A 12,774-nucleotide genomic window follows, 5' to 3' on the forward strand; every position below is an offset into this window, starting at 1 on the left:
GTTTGCCGGAGTCCACCGGGTTTGATAAAAGGTTTGCCAGAATACACTAGGCTTAAAAGGTCTTCCATAACACACTGGGCTTAAAAAAGATTCGCCAGAATACATTGGGCTTAAAAAGATTTGCCAGAATACCACTGATATGGAAAAGCTCGTTAATCAAACCACTGATGGGGTAAGGCCCGTTAATCAAACCACTGATAGGGTAAAATCCCATTAATCAAACCATTGATAGGGTAAGGCCCGTTAATCAAACCACTGATGGGGTAAACCCCTTTAATCAAACCACTGATGGGGTAAAGCCCTTTAATCAAACCAACGATTCTGGAAGAGGTTGCCCTTTGTAAACCAACATCAGGTGTACTCTTCCATTTGGCACACTTAAACTGTCATGCCTCTGTCTTAGTTTATTTTCTTTTTCTTTTGAATCCCTAACTTTTGCCTGGACCGCCCTTTCAGGTTTTCAGTCCACCAGGAATGTATTCTCTTTTTTTTTGTGTCCCTAATTTTTGCCTGGACCGCGATTTCGGGTTTTTAGTCCACCGGGACGCTCATTTTTGCTTAAGCCGCCCTTTTGGGTTTTCGACTTAGCGAGTTTTTTTTTTTGACAGAGGTCTTCCGACAGCTTTTGGTCATACTTATCTTGCAGAGTTTAACCGTTCTTGAGACCGATGTTCCTACTCACGAGTTCAAAGAAGATGTACTTGTTCTTTATGCTTTTCAAAAGACATGAAATTTTTTTAGAAGATTTTTGAAATTTTTTGCTTTAAGTATTAATATCAAAGATAGAAGAAAATTTTGCAAACAGAATAAATGAAAATTTCAAAAAAAACGGGCACAAACTCAAATTTGATTAAATGAGTGGTGGTCTGCCAATGGCGTGACTCCACGGATCTTTAAAAAAATAGAAAATGGTAAATATGTGGGAAATGTACATTGAACACAATAACCGATGTTCTCCCTAACAACTTTGAATTCCACCGTTCCAAGTCTTTGATTGTCTTTGATTTGCAGATGCTTCAAGTCGGAGGTCTTTTGGCAGCTTAAAATCCCCAAGTGAATCAAGTCTGATCTGATGCAGTTACTTTGTCACAATCCTTAACTTTTACATAGATCGCCTTTTCGGGTTTCAACCTATCAGGATAATCATTTTTCTTTTTTATGTCTCTAATTTTTTCCTGGACCGTCCTTTCGTGTTTCCAGTCCACCGAGACGCTCTTTTTTGCCTAAGCAGCATTTTTAGGTTTGCGACTTATCGAGCTATTTTTTTTATATATATTTTAATTTAACAAAGTATTTCTTGATTTCATCGGCGTTCACACAACGTTCGAGTTTGTCATCGTCCTTTGTAATTAGGCATCCTTTTGCCCCTAGAGTCTGATTGAAAAGATAATATATGTTTGAGTATGAGGCCTCTTTCTTGGAATTCACGAGGATGATCCTTCTTTGTCGAAAGCTTGCTTCATCCTTTTGATATAATTGTCCATGACATAAGGCAGTAATGCGTTTAAGATCAATCAAGTTTGGCCTTCATCGGAACTTCTGTTAACGGGACTCCGACCTCCACGGGAGGCACGACCTTCATGTTGTATACTGAAGGGAAGGAGGGGGGTTGCCCCTATTGAAGTGTGTCTTGAAGCACAATACTCATTGGGAATTTCTTCATCCTCTTCTTCTTCAATTTCGGCACAGGGAACTCAAAGTTGGGAGATAGTACAGGGTTAAAGTGATCAACGGGTTTATTAATGCATGATTTGATTTTATCAAGTAAGTAAATGTTATGATTTAGCAAGTAAATGTGCAACTAGTTTTTTTGGTTTTTTGTATTGCCGTTTTTCCAGAAAAAGCACAAAATAAAAACAAAGTCGGGATCAAAACGACTTTTTATTAGTGATGAAAATACGTATAGCAAAAAGCCCTAAACAAGTCCCCTTTCGTCTCAGGTGGGAAGAAAAGTTTTTTTTCTTTTGAACAGAAAACAACAAACAAACAAACATATTATTTGAACAACGAGTAGCGGAAGAAACATCAACAGCGACCCGATTGCGGTGAACAACTCTAGGTGTCAAAACACTAGGTCTCATGATCCGGTAGCGAATTAACTTGTATGTCCTAGTCCAATCTTAAAAGGATAAGATTTTGTCTTCGATCAGTTTCTGAACTTCGATCTTCAAAAAAAGCAGTGCTCAACGTAATGACCTGGTGCTGCTTGATGGAAGGCATAAGAGAGGTCGGGTCTCTACCGAGCTGACAATTTTTTAGGCACCGGAGGACGTTGTCTGGTCTGGACAAGGTTCTTCTCAAGCAAATAGGGAAGCAACTCTGCATATTTCATAGGAATCAAATCATACTGTGATGCTTTCTGAGCCTGATTCTGAAGGATAAACTGCTGAGGAGCCTGTTGTCGAGGCTGTTGTATGCACAGTGGCTGACATTGTTGTTGGGGCCTTTGCTGGACTTGCGGCTGACCCTCGGGGGACAGGGTGTTATCTCGGATCAACTTGTGAACAATATTCTTCAAAGCAAAGCAGTGCTCAATATCATGACCTGGTGCCCCTTGATGGAAAGCACATGTGAGGTCAGTTCTATGCCCCGTTGGCAATCTTGCCGGTACCAGAAGAGCTGCCTGGGTGTGGACCAAATTCTTTTCAAGCAGCATTGGGAGCGATTCCCATACTTCAAGGGAATCATATCAAATTGTGTTCTTGGAGCCTGATTCTGTGGATTGGATTGTTGAGGGGCCTGTTGTCGAGGTTCTTGTATGCACAATGCTTGATATGGTGGCTGGGGCCCTCGCTGGAATTGTGGCAGATCCTTTGTAACCGTCAGCGAAGATACTAGTTTAGTTAACTTCTCTAACTCGGCCCGAAGTGTTGTCACCTCTTCGCGAAGCTCGTGGACCTCTTGTTCAAGCTGATCCATTTTTTGTATTTGCACGAGAGTTTGCATGTGCGAGCCGAATTTGGATGAGGACATCAGACCACTTTACTGATGGATTAACCTTTTATTGAAAAGACACAGTGTGAGACACGGACTAGAAACTATGAATGAAAAAACGATGCATGATATGTTTATGCAAAAATGGACAATTTTTTTTGAAGGGCTTGTTAAAGTTAATTGTAAACATTGCATAGGAACATGGTTTTATTTGAAAATTGTAAAGATATTGCAATCGGTTCCATTTTCAAAAGCAAGAAAGAAGCCAAGGAAGAAGTTCTTAACAAAAGCAAAAGCTTAGTTAAGATTTTTGAAGTTGTATTTCTTGGTGTTCCTTCTTACAAGGTTCATACCTTTGATGTTTACAAAAAACTTGTCTAAGTCCTTCGATATTGATGAGAAAAAGTTATTTATCAATCTATGCATGATTATGCTAAAGAACATAGAAAACATGGTGTGAAGTTAGGTCTATAATGATGGAGTCAAGGGTAAACACGCCACATGGTAAGGACTATGGTTTCACATGTACCTGTATCATGGGTTCTACCAAGTTCCCAAAGTTCTCAACCCTTTTTTGAACATTGTCGTCTTACAGGACTGACTTACGGTCCAACAACATTCTCAAGAAATTTTCGTTTGAGTGTAGTATCACGTATCAACTATTTCAAGACTTCTCTTGGTTAGTAACCGCACGACGTCCTAAAAGGCCAAGATGGGTTAAAGGTAACTCTAAAGATTCTCAACTTCATGGGACACCCAAAAATAATAATGCCAATCATGACCGCTCATGACGACATAGTATTACTTTTGAGAGACATCCATTGAGTGGGGTTATATCACATGCACACAATGCGCAAGACTGCTCCTGGTATGGCACTATGATTATACCATCATCCTATCTTATATTTCCCTCAAGTCCGGGTATAAGACTTATCTCACCACTCATGTAAAAGAAAAGAAACACATAGGCACGTATTTACAATTACAAGTGAAATAAAGCACAAAGATAAAGAAAAACAAGATTGGTTTAACCTACTTAGGAGGATGATCCCCAGTGAAGTCGCCATTTCTGTCGCGATGATTTTTGGATATCAAACTATTAATTAGTTTTGACTCAAAAATCTTAAGTACACCACCGATCTTTTATTTTTCCTAAGGGAAAGGGGAGAAGTTCGAAAAATTCTAAAAATTAAGAGATCAAAGGTCCGGGTTTGCTTACGTTAAAAGAAGGTATTAGCACCCTAAACGTCTATAGGAACCTCTTGTTTTTATTTACCTTGTGCTAAATGGTTACTTGCTTGTAAAAAGGCCTAAGAAATCTAAGTGTGAATGAAATAAAGAAATAAAATGTTTTTGTTATTTTGTTGATTTGGAAAGACAAAGTCTTTTACCTACGTACCCGAAGCGGGATCAAAATCACGTAGTTTGGGATAAAAAGCCGATTGATTTGTTTTGGTTGATTTTAAAGTTTGAAAAAAAAATAGAAGAGATAAAAGGCCGAAATGGCATAGAAGAATAAAAAGGTGATTCGCTTGATTTTGAAAATGTCTTTGAGAGGATAACAGGCCGAAATGGCATAGAAGAATAAAATGTGATTTTCTTGTTTTAAAGTTTGTGATGAGATAAAACCACAAGTGCACAGTTCTACCAGTGTAGTAATAAAAGAGTATCGTTCCGACAGGGAGTTATGAATTCAATTAACTTTTAATAATGATTAGATGAAAGTTTCGAAGGTTAAAAAGTTTGGATTTTTAATTAAAAGAAAATAAATAAAAATAAAAGCCTTGAGATTATTGGTTTATCTAATTGACAAGTCCTTCACAAACCAAACTATAAGCTTATAACCTTATGTTAGACCTAACTTCTAAAGACAGTTTCTCTTTTGTTCCTCTAGCAACCAAGCCTATTTTGCTGACTTGATTACTATTAGATTTTGGTTCCTCTAACAACCAAGCCTATTTCGCTGACTTGATCATTATTAGTTCCCTTTAAGATCGAAACTATATGTCTTAAATATTGCAAAGACTATTTCGCTGCCTTTGCAATCCTTGTCTAAATTCACTTGTTAGAATATCAAAGCTCCACTTTCGTTTTATGAATTGATATTTGAGATGGTGAATTAACAATTATCAAACCTTTCACTTTCGTTTCCACAGTTTGATAATGGTTGATCCACGTTAAAGCGGTGAATTTATATTAGAAATTAGGGTTACATAAGATTAAGGCTTAAAGCTTGGCTTGATTAGGATTATGTCAATTACACTTATCCAACAATCCCAAGACAAGAAGAGTCTACTTACTAACGTTCATTGTAGACATAGAAGAGAATAAGAAGAAGAAGAATACGAAAGAAATAAAATAAAGGTGAACTTTTATTCCAAGAACAAAAGATGAATATTTGTCATGGATAGCTACTCTATTTATAGTTTACATTCGACTTAGAATCTAAGCAATTACATCACTAGAATGTTCCACAAGAAAACTAAAATAGAGTAGCTTAAAATCTAAGGAAAAGCAACAAAAGGACTAAAGTCGGGCCACCTCCTAAATATATTTGTACAAGATCTTCAAATTCTTTGCATATGATATTTTTGTATGAGATATTCATATTTTTGTCCTCAATCCTTGAACCATACATTTTTGTATAAGATCTTTTATATTTTTGGCACGAATCAGCTCCAATTCTCCTTTCTTTTACTCCAAGACTCAATCTTTAGAATATTTGTTCCTGAAATATAATAATATGCAATTGTAGTAAAAGAGTTCTAAAAAGGAAATAAATTTAAATAAAATAAACTTAAATATAAATAAAACGGACTTAAATATTATATTAAAACTACTAATTATTGACTGATCAAACTCCCCCACACTTGAATCTTTGCTTGTCCTCAAGCAAATGGCATAAACATAGTAGCATAAACAAGATTATCATATGACAATTCAATTAAAACTTATGTCTCCTCAAAGGCTTTTATTTCAAGCGTACACTAATCACAAACTCAAGCATTTCTTGTAATCTTTATTCAACCCAACAATCAAGTCTCAAGTGAGTATGTGTGTATAGTCCAACCCTTTTCTTGCTCTTGTATAAGATAGATATTATGAGGAAACAATTTCTAACCTCAAGACTAAAGCAACCGAGAAAAACTCTTTCTTCATTTTGTATAAGAGAGATGGGAGTATTTGTGATCATTTGATCTTTGCCATTCACACATGATGTTTGGAATTTAAGCAGAAATTTTTAAGGAAACAACATCTTCACGTAGGAAGTCGGAGGGCCTACCCCCTTCTCCAATCTAGATTCAATGATGCTTAATTTTTTTTTTTCAAGATAACATCACCTTCATGTAGGAAGTCGGAGGGCCTACCTCCTTCCCCAATCTAGATTCAGTGATGCAACCATAAAATTATTTTGGCTTTATAAATTCCCCCAAACTAACTTATACTACTTTTACTCTGAAAGTTTTTGAGGGTTAGTTTACCTTAAGAGTCAGAACGAGTTCCTTAAAATACCTATTCATACACTTGCTCAAGGGGTGCAACTAGTGCTTTTCTCATTGGAGAATTTATTCACAATAAAACTTGATGCAGGTATATCAAGAAAACTTAAAACACAAGAGTTCACTTTCATGTACAAGAAACAACCAATTTAGAGGAGACAACAAAAATTTGTCATAATTTTGAATAAAAACAAGCTACTTAATCATGCCTTTCGCAATAAAACAAAAAGAATAAAGTTCAAGAGAGTTTGGAACACTACGACTCTAGACACTTTATTAGGCTCCCCCCACACTTAGGAGAAGCATTGTCCTCAATGATTAGAAGAAGAAGAAGAAGAAGATGAAGAAGAAGAAGAAGAAGAAGAAGAAAAAGAGAAGTAGAGAAGAGTAGAGGAAGAGGAAAGCTCAAAATGTTATGGAGGTTCATAAGGTGGACCTTGGAGGTGAAGGTGTTGCATCATGTTTCAGAGCATTTGATTGTTTTATTCATTTATTCGATTGCCCCTTAGGACATCGTTTCTTAGCCCGATTATTTCAACACCTTGTCTTTGTTGCTCGGTGCATATTCGTTGAACTTCGGTTTGCATGCATGCCCACCGTTCATCATTATAGTTTCCATCGGCTTCTTGTTCATGGTGATGTGCACCTACCTCCTCTTCATCACCACCATCATCACCATCATCTTGTACCTGTGGGTTAGTACAAAAATAAAACAAATTTTCCACCACCTACTCCTTTGCTTGTCATCTTTAAAATTGATGCCTTGGTTCTTGATTGTAGCTTTCTTTTTCTTTGCACCACTTCTAGATCTTTCAATATCCTTGCCTTTCATTTTTGATGCCATTGACCTGTTGACTTGGTTTGGGTTTTGGGGAAGGTTAGGGTTTGGTAAGGTGTTGGTTGGGAAAGGTTGGTTTAGTGATGGGGTTGGGGTTTAAGTGAGGTTTATGAGTTTAATGATGGAGATTGGTGAAGAATCTTTTTGGTTTTTGGGTTAGGGTTTAATGGTGTAGAATTTGGTGTTTGGATGGATGAATGTTGGTTGTGATTGGTGTTTAATGTTTGGAATGATGAATGGAGATAAATATGGAGGTTTAAAGGTTGATGTTATGGAGGTTTAGAGAGAGAAGTTGAAAGATGAGGGAAGTTTGTGTTTGAGAATGAAGGAAGAAGAAGAAAGTAAAAAAAAATTGGTAAAAGATGGTCTGGGACCATGGCACGGCCGTGCCACCACAGGCACGGGCCGTGCTAACTCTCTGGAAATGGGTGGGTTTGGCTAGGTCATAGGCACGGTCGTGCCACCACAGGGACGGGCCGTGCCAAGCTTTTGGACATGCAAGGCTCAATTTTCTTCATTTTTTCGCATCATATTTGGACAAATATCTACAAAACAAATTAAAACAACACAAAACAAACAAAATAAAAGAAATTAAACTCATGGGTTGCCTCCCACGAAGCGCTCGTTTAGAGTCATTAGCTTGACGGTTAAGAGGTTTCTCTACCCTATACCCAATCTTTCCCAAAGGGATAATGACATCAACCTGACATTCTCCCCCAAATCACACATGACTTTCTTAATGGTTTCACTCTCAATCACACAAGGGGTGGAAAAACTCTCAATCACTATCAGGTTAGGCTTAGCAAGCCTTTGTGGGAAATGGATTTTGAGTTTATAAGGTGGTGAAACGATTGGCTTATCACTCTCTCTTATGACTTTCTCACCTTGTTGCTTTTCACTCTCTATCTCACCCTCAATTGTCTTAGCTTTCATAATGGGGTCCTCTAATTGCTTACCGTCCCTAAGTTGAATAGAATTTATAAGGCCTTTGGGTTTGCTTCAGTTTGGCTTGGAAAGATATCGGGGGTTTGAGAGGAAGTAGCTACTTGTTGGGCTAGTTGAGAGATTTGAGTTTCTAGCATTCTAATGTGAGTAGCAATGGAGTCCACTTTAGATGTAAGCTTGACAAGAGAGTCATTCAAAAATCCAGTTTGATTTTTAAGTTCTTGAAATTGCTTGGATTGATCCATAATAAATTTTTCTAGTAAAATTTTCAAGCTGGATTTCTAAGGGACTCTTTGGTTGTTTGCATAATCGGGTGGTGTTGTTTGTTGTCCAGAGGGATTTTTAGGAGTTTTGTTATAAAAATTTTGCTCGGGACTTTTAGCAACACTACCTAGTTGGCAATCAACATCAGTATGGCCAAGTATTCCACAAAATTCACAAGGTGGTGAAACAGGAGAAGGTGTGACGATACTTACACTTAATTTATCAAATTTTTGAAGAAGTGCGCCCTTCTTAGCAAATAGATGATCAAGGGTAGAAACATGGTACATACCTTCCTCTTTTTTAGAGGGTGGAGGAGTAACAACAGTGATAACTCTCTCACTTGTCCATTGATAGTGGTTTTGGGCCATGTCCTCGATCAAAGCATATGCTCCTGTGTAAGTTTTATTCATCAAAACTCCACCTGCAGCTGCATCAATATTCATTTTTGTGGTAAACAAAAGACCATTATAAAAAATGTGGATAATAAGCCATTTCTCAAAACCATGATGGGGGCAAAGCCTAAGCATTTATTTGAAACGCTCCCACGCATCGTAAAGAGATTCACCATCTTTTTGAGTGAATTGTGTGATTTGACTCCTCAATTGAGCAGTTTTACTATGGGGAAAGAATTGGGAAAGGAATGCCTTCCTCATTTGGTCCCATGAAGTGATAGAACCAATTTGCAATGAATTAAACCAAGCACTAGCTCTGTCTCTCAAAGAGAAAGGGAAGAGGTGCAGCCTTACGGCCTCTTGGTTTGCCTTCAAAGTTCCACTGAATCTTAAAAAAATTGAAACATGAAGATTCGGATCCTCAGTGGGTGATCCGAAAAATTGATTTTGCTGCACTAAGTAAATAAGTGCAGGCTTTATTTCAAATTTATTACCCTAAACTGTTGGGTACACAATAGCATCGTATGAGTCATCTAAAGATGTGATTGCATACTCTTTGAGAGCACGTTCCTCATCCATATCGTTATTGTTATATGTTTTTCATCTGCTTTTACGTAAGAATCTTTCGATCTTGGGAACGAATTCACCAAGACTTTTGTTTCTTAGCATAAAAGAATAAGATCCCAAGAAGTTAACAGTAAAAAACAAAGAAATAAAAAAGAAGAAGATTTTTTTTTCTTCAGTCTAACCGTTAAAAAAAATAAATCAAATTACATTAACTCCCCGGCAGCGGCGCCAAAAACTTGATGAGATAAAACTGTAAGTACACGGTTCTACCAGTGTAGTAATAAAAGAGTATCGTTCCGACAGGGAGTTATGAATTCAATTAACTTTTAATAATGATTAGATGAAAGTTTCGAAGGTTAAAAAGTTTGGATTTTTAATTAAAAGAAAGTAAATAAAAATAAAAGCCTTGAGATTATTGGTTCATCTAATTGACAAGTGCTTCAAAAAAATAACCTTATGTTAGACCGAACTTCTAAAGACAGTTTCTCTTTTGTTCATCTAGCAACCAAGCCTATTTCGCTGACTTGATTACTATTAGATTTTAGTTCCTCTAACAACCAAACCTATTTCGCTGCCTTTGCAATCCTTGTCTAAATTCACTTGTTCGAATATCAAAGCTCCACTTTCGTTTTATGAATTGATATTTGAGATGGTGGATTAACAATTATCAAACCCTCCACTTTCGTTTCCACAGTTTGATAATGGTTGATCCACGTTAAAGCGGTGAATTTAGATTAGAAATTAGGGTTACATAAGATTAAGGCTTAAAGCTTGGCTTGATTAGGATTATGTCAATTAGACTTATCCGACAATCCCAAGACAAGAAGAGTCTACTCGAAGAAGAAGAAGAAGAAGAAGAAGAAGAAGAAGAAGAAGAACAAAGAAAGAAATAAAATAAATGTGAACTTTTATTCCAAGAATAAAAGATGAATATTTTTCATGGCTAGCTACTCTATTTATAGTTTACATTCAACTTAGAATCTAAGCAATTACATCACTAGAATGTTCCACAAGAAAACTGAAATAGAGTTGCTTAAAATCTATGCAAAAGCAGCAAAAGGACTAAAGTGGGGCCGCCTCCTAAATATATTTGTACAAGATCTTCAAATTCTTTGCATATGATATTTTTGTCCTCAATCCTTGCACCATATATTTTTGTATAAGATCTTTTATATTTTTGGCACGAATCAGCTCCAATTCTCCTTTCTTTTGCTCCAAGACTCAATCTTTAGAATATTTGTTCCTGAAATATAATAATATGCAATTGTAGTAAAAGAGTTCTAAAAAGGAAATAAACTTAAATATAAATAAAACAAACTTAAATATTATATTAAAACTACTAATTATTGACTCATCAGTTTGAAAAAGTCTAAATATGATTAAAGTTGATTGAAGTTTGATTGAAGAAAATTAGGAGCCACTTGGTTTGAATTCCAAGGTTTGTTATGAAAGTTATTTTTGAGTTTTGCATTTTTTGAAGTTTTGGTTATTCTAACTAAGGTCTAAAAATTAAGCGTGATGAAATAAAAACTAAAGCGCGATGGATTTTATAAGGATGTTGGATCCAAAATAAAAGTCCATTTTCCTTGGAATTAAACTAAACTAATTATTTTGATTTTAATTTTGGTCCTTGATTTGTCCTTGATTTAGGTCTTGACATAAAGCGGAATAAATAAATATGTGTCGGTGCAAGATTCTCATTTATGTTTTTACATTGTTCCTAGTTACATTCTAATGCTTCAATACTATAAATGACAAAATAAAATGCATATGGTAATAAAATAAATAAATATGCTAAAAATAAAGAAGAAAAAGATGAAAATACATGAGATGACTATGGTCCTAATAAGCATAAAATAAAACTAAATAATAAATAATAAAAAAGCAAATAAAGTAAACTAATTATAAAGCAAAAGAAATGCAAGAAAATAAGCTAAACCAATGCAAAATAAATAAAAAGGTGCAATGAAAATAAACTAGAAACCTAGTAATGTTGCACACAAGTATGTGTGCTTAAAAATAAAAGAAATAACAATAATAAAAAAATGCAAGAGATAAAATAAATAGCAAGTAAAAATATGAAGAAAAGGGGGTGCAGAAGCAGGGGATAGGGGTCTATGAGTAAAACTGTAGAGAAAATAAAGCCATAAAGATCCAACAGTAAGGCCCATTTTCATGTTAAAAACAAATTAGCTTTTTAGACATCCATTTTCATGTTAAGAATGAACCCAAACTTTATATTTCAAAAAAGATCTCAAGAACCTTAGATCACGATGTTAAAAATTCGGTTTGAAAAATTTTCTTTCTTCCCTTTTCTTGTTTGAACGGATCCTTCCTACTCTCCTCTTCTATTTCTTCGAAATTCCTTTATTAAAAAAAAAAAACTTATACAAATTCCTAGATCTATGAAAACAGAAGTTAAAGAAGAGAATAAAGAGTCCCTTCTACCTTCTTCTAGTTTTGTTTCGGAAAAATGTGGGTGTTTGGTATTGTTTGCGTGTGTTTGGGATTTGGATTTGTAAAGGTCAAGGTTGTTTGTTTTGGTTATGGCTTTATGGTGGTTGCGTGTGGGATGGCCGAAAGTTTGATTGTTGTGTTGGTTTGTGAATGTTTTATGTTGTTTATGTGATTTTCAAAAATACTGTTGTTGTTGGTGTGATGAGTTTTTTTTTTCTTCGAATCCCATGCTCGTAGTCTTACGGTGCTATCATGCACCTTCAGGTTTGGGTCGTCATATCTTGAATCTGACATCCCTTGATGTTCCCTGTTGCAATTCTATGCGCGCCTCCTTTGCTTTTACCATACTCTTTTGTTTTTTTAAACCTTTGGATCTTGATCCAGTGGCTGGAAGATTGCTTCCATGATATCAGATCTGGATCTTCTGATTAATCAGACGGTCCAGTTCTACTCGGTTTGGGCCTTACTAATGGAAATTTATGGCTTTATTTTCTCTACAGTTTTACTCATACATCCCCATCCCCTGCTTCTGCACCCCCTTTTCTTTATATTTTTACTTGCTATATATTTTATCTCTTGCATTTTTTTTATTGTTATTTCTTTTATTTTTAAGCACACATACTTGTGTGCAACATTACTAGGTTTTTAGTTTATTTTCATTGCACCTTTTTATTTATTTTATTTATTTTGCATTAGTTTAGCTTATTTTCTTGCATTTCTTTTGCTTTATAATTAGTTTACTTTATTTGATTTTTTATTATTTATTATTTAGTTTTAGTTTATGCTTATTAGGACCATAGTCATCTCATGCATTTTCATATTTTTCTTCTTTATTTTTAGCATATTTATTTATTTTATTACCATATGCATTTTATTT

The 12,774-nt window shown here is 35.5% G+C and overlaps 1 non-coding gene across 1 annotated transcript; it reads left to right on the plus strand.

Moving 5' to 3' along the window:
• The first annotated feature begins 8,979 nt into the window (after nt 1-8,979).
• On the plus strand, nt 8,980-9,086 carry LOC112420519 (small nucleolar RNA R71). Its single transcript, XR_003010699.2, has one exon. It is a non-coding gene; the product is annotated as a small nucleolar RNA R71 (small nucleolar RNA).
• The last annotated feature ends 3,688 nt before the right edge of the window (nt 9,087-12,774 follow it).

This window comes from Medicago truncatula, chromosome 3, assembly GCF_003473485.1.
Source record: "Medicago truncatula cultivar Jemalong A17 chromosome 3, MtrunA17r5.0-ANR, whole genome shotgun sequence".
In the NCBI taxonomy this organism is placed as follows: domain Eukaryota; kingdom Viridiplantae; phylum Streptophyta; class Magnoliopsida; order Fabales; family Fabaceae; genus Medicago; species Medicago truncatula.